The sequence below is a fragment of the Manis javanica genome, chromosome 3 (genome assembly GCF_040802235.1).
Source record: "Manis javanica isolate MJ-LG chromosome 3, MJ_LKY, whole genome shotgun sequence".
Taxonomy (NCBI): Eukaryota; Metazoa; Chordata; class Mammalia; order Pholidota; family Manidae; genus Manis; species Manis javanica.
Genome location: NC_133158.1, coordinates 9000891 through 9015743, shown reverse-complemented (window position 1 = coordinate 9015743; position 14853 = coordinate 9000891). Strand labels below are relative to the sequence as shown.

Below are 14853 nucleotides of genomic sequence, written 5' to 3'. Positions count from 1 at the left end.
AACAGAATATCTCTATGGGTTTTTTGTTGTTTTGTCTGTACTAGTAGTTTTTCCCCTTATATTCTCCACTAAGCAATTTAGCACACTTCTGCTAGGTTGGGTAAGAGTCAGGTTGGCTAAGCACAGGAGTAGAATATTTGGATTATGTAGAATCATTTATGTATGAGTTGAAGCCCTAAGTTGCCATCCACCAACTGTTCGGTTATGTCACGGAGTTTCAGAGGATGCAGGGTCCTTGCTTGGGTTAGGACAATAAGCCCCAGGAACCGTTCTGTGTGGCTGTTTTGTCATGTAGTTGCCACCCTCCTTGGCATGGTGGAATGGGGAAGTAACTGGAGTTTATAAATGCTTTTGAGTTTATGAAGCTTCCAGTCATGCTTGGACCAAGACATTGCCAGCCCCTGTTCTCTGGTGGACATCATATGATGAATGAAATCACCTAAGGAACATCCCTCCACCTCTGCCTTATTATCAGCACAGAGGCTCAAAGAAACTGGTGGTGCTAATAACTGATACTTGGTTTTTATTTCTAATACCTGTCAGAAAATATGGAAAGTACTTGTGCATAAGACAAACTTAGACATGTATGAAACACGTAGATGTTCACGTAATGCTCCTCGTAAGCCTTTTAAAATTTGACTTAATTTTTTTTTTTCTTCTTCCTCTTTTTCCAACAAGGTTGTGCAACCTTGGGAAGTTACTCTGAGTCTCAGTGTTCTCACTGTGAAACAAAAATAATGAGAACACAGAAGCCTTAGGAGTGCTCTGAGGCCTAAGATAATAAATGTATACAGGAGCATAGTGTATAGACCACATGAATTGCTTCATAAAGTGTAGCTATTGTTATTGATACTGCTACTGTTGTATATTTTAAAGGTTATATACTAAATAAAATACAATATCATAAATACAAATATACAAAGGGCTAGAAATGCTACTGGTAAGGGAATATTTACATAGGTATTGTTTCCCCTACCCTCTCCCAGCCTGGAATTCTGTTGCAATGTGATTCAATCCCCCTTAATTTCATTTGCTTCAGTGCCAGGTATTCTGCAAGCTGGGCACATCCTTACCTTTCAGAAATCGCTCTCTAAAACTTACCAGATGGTTTGTTGTGACAATAAATAGGCATATCTTTTAAGATATTGTCCAATTTTACAAAATTGTGCTGTAATGACTTAAAAATACTCATGATATATATATATATATATATATTTTTTTTTTTTTTTTTTTTACTGATGACCTGCCCTGAATACTGGAATATATGGCAGTGCAAACTACTCTTGTTGAACCAACTGTTACTCTGTTTTCTAGTTATGAGAAAAGTATCTTTAACTTACTAAGCTGAAGTGTTAATATTATTAAGATATAGCTCCCTATGAAAGATTGCATGCCATGTATTTTCATATTTAATTAATGTCCCATCATCTTCATTGAGTATCTGTATGTTTGGATTAACTCAGTCATTGACTCACTTCAAGCAATATTTTGGGGGAGGTTTGATTAACTTGACCTATTTCATCTAGGAAGCTAGATTCTGAATATGAGGATTGTCTGGGGGAAAAAAGCTTCTCTTTTCTGGTGGTAGGATGTATTTAAATTTCAAATGAAATCTGTTCCTTCTGGACCCAGGATGCCTATGCATTAATGCAGAAATTGATATTAGAATAAAATCTTGAACAATTAGGGATAAGTATCTAAAACTCAATTAACCTTTAACAGTTCACCCCATAGCAGCAATATGCTGTCATTTTCCCTGTTGTGGGATTAAATGGCTTATTTACCATTGTACAACCAAGACAAAAGTCAAATTCTGCAAGACCTATTTTAGCCAGGGCATATGAGCGGTCCCCAGGTACTGGGGATATGTACCACTTACTTGATTTGTAGTGCTTTCAATAGATTATTGTGGTCTCCTTCCTGCTAATGCTTTATTTTTATGAATCCATGTTGAATCTACTTCCAAGCTGCTGTGTGACAATGAAATGAACTTTGTGGTCTGGGGCCTTAAGGTTCAGATTCATATAATAATCACCATGATCTCTGCATTTCTTGCATAGCCAGTGTCTGAAGGTCAGGCATTGCTAACAATATCCAAAGGCACTTTTCATCTTTTAGAAAAAGACAAAAAAGCAAAGTATCACCCCCATCTTATAATTACCTTATAGTAAAATAATGTTACCATGTTAGCTTGAGGTATTAAGTCTGTGGAGGTTGTTCTGTACTACTGACAAACACTTCCCTTGCTTAAATTATTGCTCGATAATCATAGGACTTGGCAGAAATTTCTACTATTTCAACTCAGAGTGGTGAATTTAAATGTCTCCAGACCTATCCTGAGGAGAGACATGCCTGTGCTAGTGGGCTCCGATGGGCTTGGCTTGTAAGCCTCTCCTGGTAGGCCTCCTGAAAAGATAGGCACACAGAGGAAAATTTAGACACAAGTTAAAATTGTATGCTTTTCATAATGACCTTCATAATATGCTTATTCAGGTCAAGACGGGGGGTTTTTATAATAAGGGTCTTCACATCACTTTATTTGTTTTAAAATGTTGATGCAGTGAGCTGTCCTCTTGTATCTTTAAACCATTCACAAATTGTTTTCACCATGAATCCATGAATTTATGTAACACATGCATTGGTCAGTTTCTATGTGTTCCCCCATCCCCACCCCATGGTTTTGTAGATGGAGTCTCAGTCAGTTGAATTTTGGGATTAGAGGGAAGCGTTCTTGCCAGTGTCTATTTAAAAATCACAATGTGCTGTGGTTCTGTTGCGTGCGTTTCAACTGTCCCCACCCTCACGGTGCCTCCGTGCAGAGCTGTGTGATCTTCCTGGGCGCTGCTCTCCTAAGGCCTCGGATTTCAGTTGCCAGAGTATGTTTTCAACTTTGAACGCAGACTGTACATTCCGTGATGAAAGATACTCTAAGTGTAAAGGATGCACATGTGTGTGGAGAGACGCATAAATGGATGCATGAACAAACCAGCCGAAGAATGATCAAACTAAGTGTATTTTCCAGTGAATTACAACCACCGCTCTTCTCTGGAATTCATATCTTCCCATATGCTGTCCAGCTATCTGTCTCCATTCCCACTGGGAATATTAAAATGTCTATATTGTGTATGTATTAAACTATTATATTTTTCTTTCATTTTCAAAGATGACAAAGAATAACTATTGAGCATTTGCATCTGGAGGAGTGAACATATTTAAAAAGATTTAAGAAAATAAGCTACCATGATCTAAAGATGCAATGTTCATTTAAATTAGGGAGGGGCAGTTTCTTTGTGTCAACTTTATCATACCCGCCTGAGCTAAATTGTGAGTGTGTTTTGCACTGGCTTTTTTATTTTGCAGAGGAGTGTCATTATTTTCACAACCAAAGTATATTTTAAAGCAAAACAGAAGGGCTCTTTTCTGAAGACAGCTGTGTGTGTGTGTGTGTGAGTGTGCGTGCGCGCATATATACCGTGTGTGTGTGTATGTGTGTTTAGGAAACATCTGGTAAACACATTTTCCCACAGATTTTGATAATTGTTGGTAGCATTTTCTGGACTTTAACAGAAAGTGCGCACCTTGTAAACAGCTAGTGTTTCAATTTCCTTTCATCAATCTTTGGTATTCACGTTACACACAGATTAACATCTGATATTATGTGATTGAAACAATGAAAGGTTTTATTTAAATGGTAAGTCCTTCATTCAGTAGCTCTTTGAGTGGGCACCGTGTGTCAGTTGTGGGGTAACAACAATCTTGATCAGGGGGAGATGGTCATTAAACAAATAATTATAACACTTTGTAAATGTAAATAAGCCAAGTGCTATAAAGGAGACACACAGAATACTAAGGAAATAAAAGAACAGAGGCTTTGTCTTGCTACAATTTTATATAGCAACCACCAGCCACCTGTTTTATTTATACTTTATTTTTAATTTAAATTTAAGTTTAATTAAAGTTAATAACATAAAAAATACACTCCCTCAGTCATACTACCATATTTCAAGTGCTTAGTGGGCACATGTGGCTACCACATTGGACAACACAGATCTAGAACACTTCCACCATTGCAGAGACTTCTCTTAGACAGCATTGCAGCTATAAATTCTGAGAGAATCTCTCTGTAGAACAAATGTTTAAGCTTGAATATGATACCTGAGCAGGCAATGATCCAGTGAAAATTTGAGATAAAAGGGAGAACAGTCTTAGCAGAGGAAAGCTCTAGCATATGGAAGTGACCTGAATTAAACCCGAGCTGCCGTGTTCACAGACTGGTGTCACTGCGTTCCACGCATGCCTATTTTAAGATGGTGTAATAGTACTGATACTCTCAAAATTAGTGTACCGCATAAAACCGGGTCCTATTGAGCTTCTGCTAAAGGACGGTGTTCAAATAATAATGAATCTGGCATCCAAAATAATTACAAAATCATTTAAAAATCTTTACTAGGGTTTTGCTGTTGTTGTGTTGCATAAAAAGAGCAAAGGAAGAATTCTTGCATCGCATAAAATGAAATCTTGTACCATTTTTCTCTCCCTTCTCTCACTACTACACACCCTGCTACTCTTAAAGACCCTCTCCTTTCCTCTCCCAGAATCCCAAACATCTGACAAACCTGCTCTAACTTGGCTCTTCATCAGGTGCATTCATTTGTCCTGTTTCTCATTTTTGTCATTTTTTTTCTGATATCCTATTGTCTCTTTGTACAATGAAGAGATCTGATCTGCAAGAGCTGATTCAGGGAGTGGCAGTCTCTCCTCCTTATTAGACTTCTTCAGATAGACATTGGCACATAACCATTGTCACAGCCTAACATTAAGGAAACATCTTAAATGCTTATGGGAAAATTGATTATACCATTTGGTCTTGACTTGGGCCTCCACAGATTTTAAAATCAAATTGTTACTTCGATATGCATATTCATCAGCTCCACACAGGAATTATTTTTATATAAATGTTATTGCTTTACCGAAGAGGCTGTGTTGTGTGCAGTCGAGGCAGTGGGATTTGTTTGTGTTTCATTTCTGTAGCACATTGGAGGTAAGAAGCTGGGATGCAAGACCTCACTGGCCATACCTTTCAGTCTCTAAACTCTATTATAATAACTCACAGAGGCATTTTTTTTTGTAAAAAATGTGCTATCATTAAATGTACTGCTTTTAGTGCATTCTAAGTAGGTAGAGCAAAATTGAGTAAAATCTTAATGAATTAGGGGAGGAAATTAATTTTGAATCAGTAGAAGCCTAAGTGAGCAAATATTGTTGAAGAAATAGGAACTTACTATTTTCAATTGCAAAAAATAAATCTAGAGCATGTTGCCTGGTACACATTCTTAATTGGTCTTTTTAAATTATTAGGTCATACTAGTTTTTAATCAAACTGTGAGTTGTCTTTGTTAAGTTTCTAAAGTATTTGAGATTGAAATATTGATTGGCTTAATTAGTCTGTTTTAAGCATTTGATCAGGTCAAGTTTTATTTATGTTTTATATATGAAAAAATAATGGTATTTATGATAATATTCCCATATTACATATATTTCCAGAGGAATCACAAGCGATTAATTTTTCAAAAGTTATATGTAATACTCCCAACAAGGAGATTTACCAAGTACAATAGATTTTACCTTCTTTGTGGCTCATATCCTTTTCTTTTTCTCCTTTTATTGTTATTGAATTTATTGTCCTTTTGTTATTATTGAATCATCATGCTCACTTGCCTAGACAGTAACCTGCTAGCCAGGCTTTGTGTTTCCATTCCTACTGCCTTTAATCTGTTCTCAAATGGCTGCCAGAGCTGTTTGTACCAGCAGCTTGCAACAGAGATTTAGGAATGGTGATTTGATTAGAGGTTAGAAGCTGGACGAGTTCTTTGAAGGTGCAGTCCACTTTCCTTAGATTACTTCTTTAGTGTTTTTTTTCCCCAGTAACTAGAGGGTAATATGAATATAATCCCTGCCCTCCCCACTGTCATCAAGAAATGCTGGTTCTCTTTATGGAGTCAGGGGATCTGTTAGAACATTGTTAATCTTAAAAACAAAACTATCAGTTATTTTGCCAGCAAAAATGGGTTTATTCGGAATAACAGAATCACAATACAGGACAAATAAGCTGCAACAAAGCCATTTGCAAGTCCGGAGAACAAAGGACACCTGGACCGCTCTTTTCTAGAGGAAAAGGGCTGAGTTGGGAGGGCTGTTCGAAGCAAAAATCCGACACAGTGCATTGAGTGTCCCACAGTGCATTGAGTGTCCCTATATTATGACTTGTCATTGGGTGAGTCCTGATGGTCTCTCATTGGCTGGGCTGTTGCCAGGGAGATAGAAACCTTCCCTCTTCCTATTGGGTCTTAAAGTAGCTTAACCATATGACTTGCAAGGTATCCCCTTCTTCCAGTGGGGCCCACAATTGCAAAAGAATTGGGGCTTGAGCGCCCCCCTTGCTGACCTCCTGACACATTGTCAAAGAGGTTTCCCTCTGTTACTTTTCATATCTAATCTGATCATATCCACTCCTGCTTTTAAAACATTTGATGGCTTCCCATTGCTTTTAGCATAAATACTAAACTGGCCTCAGAGCTCCTATGATGGTCACCCTACTTATTTTCTGACTAATCCCACACCGTTTTGTCTTGCTCTCGGTATGACAACCACACTGGCCCTCTCTATTCTCAAAGATGGCAAGGTTCTAACCATCTGATGTGGTTCTGTCTGTCTAGAAGTTCACTGAATTTTCCTTATTCTTTCAGCCTTAGCTTAAATGCCACTTTCTCAGGCCATTCTTCTCTGATCCCCTCCTCACCCATCTCCCCACCCACAGACTAAGCTAGATCAGCTCATTCATTTGCCTCCTTGCCATGACCACAGTTGTAATCAGAACACTACAAACTTATTTATAAAATTCATACCTAGTTTCCCTGCTAGACTAGGAGCTCTTGAAGGCAGTGGCAAAGTCTGACCAGGTGATATCAGTACCCCAGTACCCAAAGCTGTGCTTAGCTCATAAAAGGCATTTATTGATATTTGTTGAATACATAAACTTAATACAATTTTGTAGATACTTTGAAATTTCCATTTGATAGATTGTAGAACAGAAACAGGTCCTTCTCTATTTGATCATGAAACCCATACCAGCAAATTACATTCCTCACTATTGATTTAAATCTTTGTAACCAGCCTAGGTCACTTTAGTTCCATTCTAAATGTACTGAATTCAATATCAAAGAAAAAAAGAAATAAAGAAAGAAAGAAAGAGAGAGGAAGAAAGGAAGAAACTAACTTTTATTTCATAGGAGCTGCACTGATCATATCAGCCACCAAACATAAGTATTTTTTTAAGTCTGGGGGAAAGTAGGAGCTAAGATTAAGAAAGAAATAAAAGACATCCTAAAGCATATTGAGATCTGAAGATAAAAGAGACAGCTTACTAAAAAGAGGTTAATGTAAATTGAAGTAGATGTCACTAATTTCACATAATTTTGCTGTCAGATTGTCACAAGTTTGGGTTATTTGTTCATTGAAATAGATGGACCTGAATTGGTACTTGGGACTCTCTTGGTCTAGGACCAATAATTTAGAATCCAAGTGTTGGCATTTGGTGGAGGTGGAGGAGGGAAAGGAGACGGAAGAAGAGAGAGAAGTAAAATGGGACTGGGGATAAGCAAAAGGAATCGTGACATTACACCTATCCTTTAACAGAATATTCTAAGCAGCTAAGTTAGGGATGTGCGACAATCATAGATTAGTCTCCCACAAATGTTCTACGGAGTGTTAATAGGTATTTCTGAGGGGAAGAAAAAGCTGGTAATGAAGGAGCGGTGGTCTTTGCTTAGGTAAGTTTGGGTAAAGTTGGTTTAAATAAAGGTTAACAGGTCTCTTCATTTTCTGACTTCTCAGAGAAGAAGGTAGACTATTTAGCATTTCCCAGTGTAGCTGGGCTGGAAAACACCATTTCCAGGTCCTAAGCACTGACATCTCTACTAATACTTCTGTTGAGATACCATTCAGATAAACTAGACGAATCATTTAAGCCATTCTAGATACTTCCACCAGACAGCAATTTACATAATGAAGATGCCACCTCTTGGCAACTCTTCTGTAAACTGCAAGGCCTCGTGGTGCAGAAATACAGAGATTGTCACTAGCAGGGCCTTGCCAATTTTTGCATAATCATGAGGTTCCCATTGTGAAAATAAATTAGAAATTTAATGGGATAGGTACAGAAATGTACTTTTAAGTTACCTGTTAGGCAAAAAAATTGAGTTAAAAGAAAAAAATCTGCTAAAGCAAGAATAAGTTACCAGTCGGTGTTCTCACTCCTTCATCACTCCTCTGACCTGCTTCCTCTGTCTGCCTTTGCAAATGGCCATGAAATAATGTGTGAACGTTCATTTATCTGGATGTATATTTTTGTATGTCTTCCAGAAATAGTTTTGCAATTTTATTATATTTTCTAAATTACATTGTAGAGAGGAATGACAACTTTAATATTAGAAATTATTATTGCTTTTCATTCCAGTAATATTGAATAAAAGGAAGGGCCTTGTAGCATTCGTTATGTGGCGATTGTTACATCATCTTAGTTAAAACCTGCCACTGATGAGGACATAGTCTCTGTACTTCTGGTTACATAGAATAGCATCTATTTGATTTCCTCTTCTTCATTATTGCAAAAATAAAAATTACCAAAGGGTCATTGCAAGGTAGGAAAAAAAACCTAACACCTCTTGCTTCTGAATTGTTTCTAAAATATGTATGACTACACACACACACACACAGTGCATATATGTATAGTGCGTATATATCTCTATCTTACATATATTCGAAAACTACTCCTGTCATATATCTTAAAGAAAGAAAGAAAATACAGGCAGTGGCTGGCATGACAGCAATAAGATGCTTCTTCTGTATTATAAAGAGCCAGTTCTCATACTGATGTTGATCTCAAGAGCTTCAGCCACAGCCGCCAGGCAACACCCCACACTTCAAAATTTGGTTTATCGCAGTTGCAGTGTTCCCTCTGCTATAGTAGAAGTGGATGTTTTTTAGTAACTCATCTGTCTGTCACTCGACAATTATGGGATGTGCCCTGTGGGTGAAGCGTCGTGGTAGATGGTGGTTGAGTAAAGATGCATTTGTTACACTTCCCTTCCATAAGGCATTTATAATCTAGTAGGGGGCCAGCAGAACGTTTCAAATGTAATCTAGTGAAAGAAATGGTTCAGAATGAAATAGTCTGCTCTACCTCAGGAGCTCAGAGAAGGACATGTCTGAGTCCCAGGAATGGGGAGGAATTTGATCTCAGGCAGATCGCCTGGCTGGTGCAAAGAGTTGACGTCCTGAAACTCTATCATTCATTCAAAGCATTTTCAACCATTTTGGTGTGGTTGGAGTGTAAATTACCAAGGAGGAGATACGGGACTAAAGGCAGGAGAGGTGGGAAGCAGCAAAAGCCGTGTGAACTTTATTCTGGAGCGATTTGGGAGTATTTGGTGGATTTTAAAATAGGTAGAGAGGTGGTCACATTGGTGACTCAAGAGTCAAGCTGTGGATAGACTGGAGGGAAGAGACCAGTTTGAAGGCCATGGAATTGAGTGAATGATGGAACAAAAGTATGCAGTAGAGCGTGGATGGAAACAAGGGGACAAAGGAGATATAATTAGAGTTGGAAACTATTGAGGCATAGAGATGAATGGATAGATGAGAGAGTTACTGAGAGGAGAGGTAAGAGTCCTCTTCCAGGCGATTTAGGAACACGGTGCAGCCAGGATGGAGATGCAGGAGAAGGTACAATTTTTGTGGGAAGAGAAGGAATTCTGTTTTGGAGGTGTTGAGTTCAAGGTAGATGTCCAGGTGGGTATTTAAACTTAGGGGGAGGTTTGGCCTTAGGATGTTGATTTGGGCATCTTCAGGGAACTGATACCAGTGAGAGACCTGGGTGGAGATAATTTCATTGGGGCACAAGGTCAGGAGTTGGAAGAAGAGAGCATTCCAACCAATATTAATGAGTACCTGAGAGAGTACGGAGAGGAAATCTATTTTTATGTCAGCTTTTATGTCACCTGATCTCTTTGCTTGACCTCAAGTTCTAACTGAATTGTTCCTCAGAAAACATGAAGTCATTTTGAATTGTGGCCAAATATGTTGTTAATTCAAGCATATATCCATAAACTTAATGCTTATGACCCAAGTTTTTCTAGTCGCTCTTCCTCTTATATATGATGAAAAAAATGGCATTATGTATAAAGAACGAAGGTTCCGAAGCTCTCTGACATAGTCAGTGAATCACTTACTGCTATAAAAACACTTTTCCTTATTAGAATAATATAGATTTATTACAAACACCTTTTTTATGTAGTTTAGAAATTATTGCCAACCTGGTTAATCCTGGCTTTTTTCTATGGCTTAAAGATGTTCTATACAGTATGCTTGAGCCTGTCTTTGTATTGATTACCTTGATTCGAATTTCACTTGAGCAGTGTTCTGTCTAAGGTCATCAGTTGAAATAAGCATGTGTAGGTGGTCTACTGCCTGCCAATGTAATGTTAAGAGGGAATATCAACTTTCCTCTCGACCATGACAGAATAATGGAATAACTTACCATACCACAGTAAGGAACTATAAAACTGGACAAAGTATATATGACAAGTGATTTGAGACATTGAAGGACAGTATAGTCATGACCCTTGAAAAAAAGGGAAACACATGAGATTTTCTGATATTCATATAGGGAAGAGAAGCCACAGCAGAGGGCGGTGGTCTTGCTTAACTGAGGTGGTCATTTGAGTTTGAAGTGCAGAGCTGCTGAAGTTTCTTAAATTTGGCAGTCATGACACGGGTGAGAAGGAAGCTTTGAAGAGTACAGAAGTGGGGTGCATGGGATTTTCTTGTGCATCATTAGCCAAGGACCATGCTGTGCATGCACAGAGTGGGACTTTATAGGACCCAGCAGAAGGTGACTTCTGCAGGGCTGAATGCATAACAGAGATACAAGAAGTTATAAATTGAGAGATGTTAGAATTCTGGCCTTACCAGAATGGGAAGATTTTGTTGGACAGTCTAGGAAATCCATTGAGGATATAGAAAAGCCACACCCAATGAGAAACACAATCTAGAATGAGGGCCATGTACTTGGAACTAAGAATAAAATCAAATAGGTCCACACTACCAGAGTATAAAAACAAGCCTGGCAGGATCAAAAAGATCTGCCAACAATTTAATAACTGCCAGAATAATCCTTAATATCTATGTAGGAATAAAAGGTAATCTAGATCCCTTGCAGTATAGCATTATGTAGTTATGATACATGAGGAGATACAGGCAGATGTGATTCCAATTAAGAAGATAAGCAGTCACTGAAAACAGATGCCGACATGAGAAGATTTTGGAGTTAGCATAGCTATAATAATGATGTTCAAGGATTTAAAGGAAAAGTTGGGCATTTACCTGAACAGATGGGGAATTTTGGCCAAGAAACAGTAACTAAAAAAAAACCAAATGGAAGTTCTAGAATTGAACAGTACAATGGCTGAAATGAGAAATGTGCTACATGGGATCAAAAGCCAATTAGATTATGCATGTTAAAAAGTTAGTGCACTAAAAGCTACAAAATAAAAATCACCCAAGAGAAAGCACTACAGAAAAAAATGATGAAGTATTTTGAGGTTGGTCATCAACTTGAATGTAAAAGCTAAAACTATAAGCTTCCATAACAAAATGTAGAAATATATCTCAGAGACCTTGGGATAGCCACAGATTTCTTAGCAAACAAAACCACCAACTGTAAAAGAAAAAAGTTGATAAATTAGATTTCATTAAAATTAAAAGCTGCTGCTTGTCAAAAGACTCACTTAAGAAAATGAAAAGCTTAGCTACTGTCTGGAAGGCAATAATTATACATATATCTAACACAGGACATATATACAGAATATATTTTTTTAAGAAAACAAACTCAAACACTTCAGTAACAAAGAAACAAACGGCCCAATTTATGTAAAGGGCAAAATATTTTTCAACAGACATTACCCAAATGTATAAATATAAATATATATACTTATATATGACCAATAATCCCATTAAAAGTTGCTTAATTTCATTAGTTATGAATATTAAAAAGAAAGAAAAAATTTAACAGAATAAGAGACCTCTTTATACTTACTTGAAAAATCATAATTAAAAAATCTGTGGTGAGTAAGAATATGACCTAACAGAAACTCTTATACATTGCTGGTGGTAATATAAAATGAAACCACCACTTTGGAAAATAGTTGTTTAATTTCTCATACAGTTAAACATATACCTCATTTACCCAGCAATGTTACTCTCAACATATTTACCCCCCCAAAAATGAAAACATACCCACAAAAAAATTTGTACATAAATGTTCATAGGAAATTTATTCATAAAGACCCTAAAATGGAAATAACTCAAAAGTCCTTCAAGAGAATAAATAAATTGTTGGGCATTCAGTTGGCTGAATATTATTCAGCTATACAAAGTACAACTACTGAAACACACAGAAGCATGGATAAATCTTAAACAGTTGAAAGAAGCCGGAAACAAATGAGTACATATTGTGTGATTACATTTATGCCATTTTTAAGAACAGGCAAAACTTACCCAAAATGATAGAAATCAGATCAGCAGTTCCTTTGGAAATGATGGGACTTGACTGGTATATTTTGACAAATACACATTTGTCAAAACTCAATCATTATAAAATCTGTTTCACTGTATGTAACTTTTACTTCAATTATTTTAAAGATTGGACTTTTCAAAACAATGCAGTGAAATAACTCATATTGCTAATTTGTGATTTTACACAGTACGTCGAGGTAAGCCTGCTCATGAATGCATCAGGTTTTTCAAATTCATAAAATGCATTTTGGCTAAGAATATAGTCTAGGCGAGTTCATTGTTCTATGGTTTGGTTTGGATTTTTTCCTAGATTTCATGGTTTTTGAGGATAAGGGCTTGCTTAGAATTTCTAGTGTCTTTATAATGGAGCAGAATTAGCAAAATTTCCCTCCAATAAAAACGATTTATTTATTCTCTAGATAATTCACTGAAGTGGGATATTCTTTGAATTCTTTGCAAAAAATACTCTGGAGGGACACTGAGGAACTATAGCTATTTTATCCAGGGAATTGGCTACTGATTGAGAAACAGACCCTAGATAATTGAAGCCATTTATCTGGGAGCTGAGTGTCCAGGCAGGGATAGGACCTGACTTAATTGAAAAGAATTGATGATACAACACTGAGAACACTGATCCTCTGAGAATAGAATTGAAAGGGCCCATCCAGGATCTACCAGCGTGGAACACTGCAGGGGGCAGGGGGGAAGGCTGAGTTTACTTTACAGAGGAGTTCTCTAGTGATGAGGATCCGTGATGATGGACTAACAGGAAAATGCCTCCTTTTCTTCTCCCTCACTTTTCTCAGAGGGCAAATAGAAAAGGGGATGAATGTATGATGTGAATATTTTCACTTGGCATATATGTAGCCTTGGCCAACATGGGTACACAACATGACATAATGGGAAACACCTGAGACTGGGCACCAGAGACTCAGCTGCGTATCAACTGTCATTAATTAACTGCATATTAGCAGTTATTAAGTATTAATGACTTTGTCTCCTAGGGTTGTTGCAGGATGACACATCATATACAAAGTGCGTAGTGTGTGGTATGTTAACTGAGAGTAGCCCTTTCCTCTTACAAAAATTCACCTCTATACAAGAAAGTGATTTACAGGGCTTCTTAAGGACTCATTTTCTGAAATGGACATAAATAATGGCAAGCAATAGCCATTCACTGGCAAGTAAATAGTTGCCATATTAGTGTGTATGTTTTATTTAAAACACCAATGTTTTGGCCATTAAATGAAAGTAAAATGATTTGTAAATACTAAGTACCCTTCAAAGAGGCATTAGCATCTATGAATGTTGCATGCTGCATGGACTAAGCTGTTAATCAGGGGTGTTTCATTGTTATGCATTTTCATGAGAGGAGGAGTAAAGTTCCACGGAGTGATTGAGAGCTAAAGTTTATACACATCCAAAGAGTCAAAGCATTTAAACATTGACTAGTTGTTGCTTTTCTGAGCAACTATAAGAATAAATCTTAAGAGCACAGGATTGTGTTAAATCTTTGTAAGTTTTTATATTAAGTGTTAGATATTTTGTTCTGCAAGAAATGACCTCCAAACCACTAAGAATAGAGGGGGTCTATCACAGTAATGAAGCCTCCTTTGGAAATAACTAGATGAGAAATGAATTATGCGTGGGAGAAAAACTATATTATTACTTGACAGAAAAGAAAGTTCCTCTCTTAGGTGAGTTCAAGTAAGTTATTATTTTAATGTATTAAATATGCATGATTCTAGAATCTATGCTTTTTAAAGTGAAATGTGTTAGAATATCAAACTCGGTAAGCATATACTGAATTAATGAAAACATAACCTTCATTTTTCAAAGACTTCACATGAATTTTTTTCAATAAATCTAGTTATTAAAGTAAACATGTTAACCACAGGCTTAGATTCAAAATATATCTTCTTTTCTGCCTCCCCCTACCATGTGTTTTATGATAAAGAAATCTCGACTGTATGTTGGATTTTGACTTCCCAGAAAGATCCCAGCTTCAGAGCTCTCAGTTCTTCATGCTTTGGTTAGAAATGATGTGTGGTCTTCCATGGTGCCAAATGGAATGCCAATACCAGTTGATTTGATGGATAGAAGAGAATAAAGACTGTATGTAACACAGCAGTATGTTCATTCAAGCATTCGGTGCCCATTTGTTTTTATCTACTGGGCACCTGGTACGGCATTAGATGTTGCAACTTGGCCACTCCGTAC

The 14853-nt window shown here is 37.2% G+C and overlaps 1 protein-coding gene and 1 long non-coding RNA gene across 26 annotated transcripts in view; both read left to right on the top strand.

Moving 5' to 3' along the window:
• Positions 1 to 14853, top strand: part of FHIT (fragile histidine triad diadenosine triphosphatase) — a 1286968-nt gene that overhangs the window by 714087 nt on the left and 558028 nt on the right. The window lies entirely within an intron of this gene.
• Positions 1 to 14853, top strand: part of LOC140848309 (uncharacterized) — a 58277-nt gene that overhangs the window by 21838 nt on the left and 21586 nt on the right. The window contains exon 2 of the long non-coding RNA XR_012128919.1: positions 2820 to 14853. This exon is cut by the window's right edge and continues 21586 nt beyond it. This is a non-coding gene — a long non-coding RNA (uncharacterized lncRNA). The remainder of the gene's footprint in view (positions 1 to 2819) is intronic.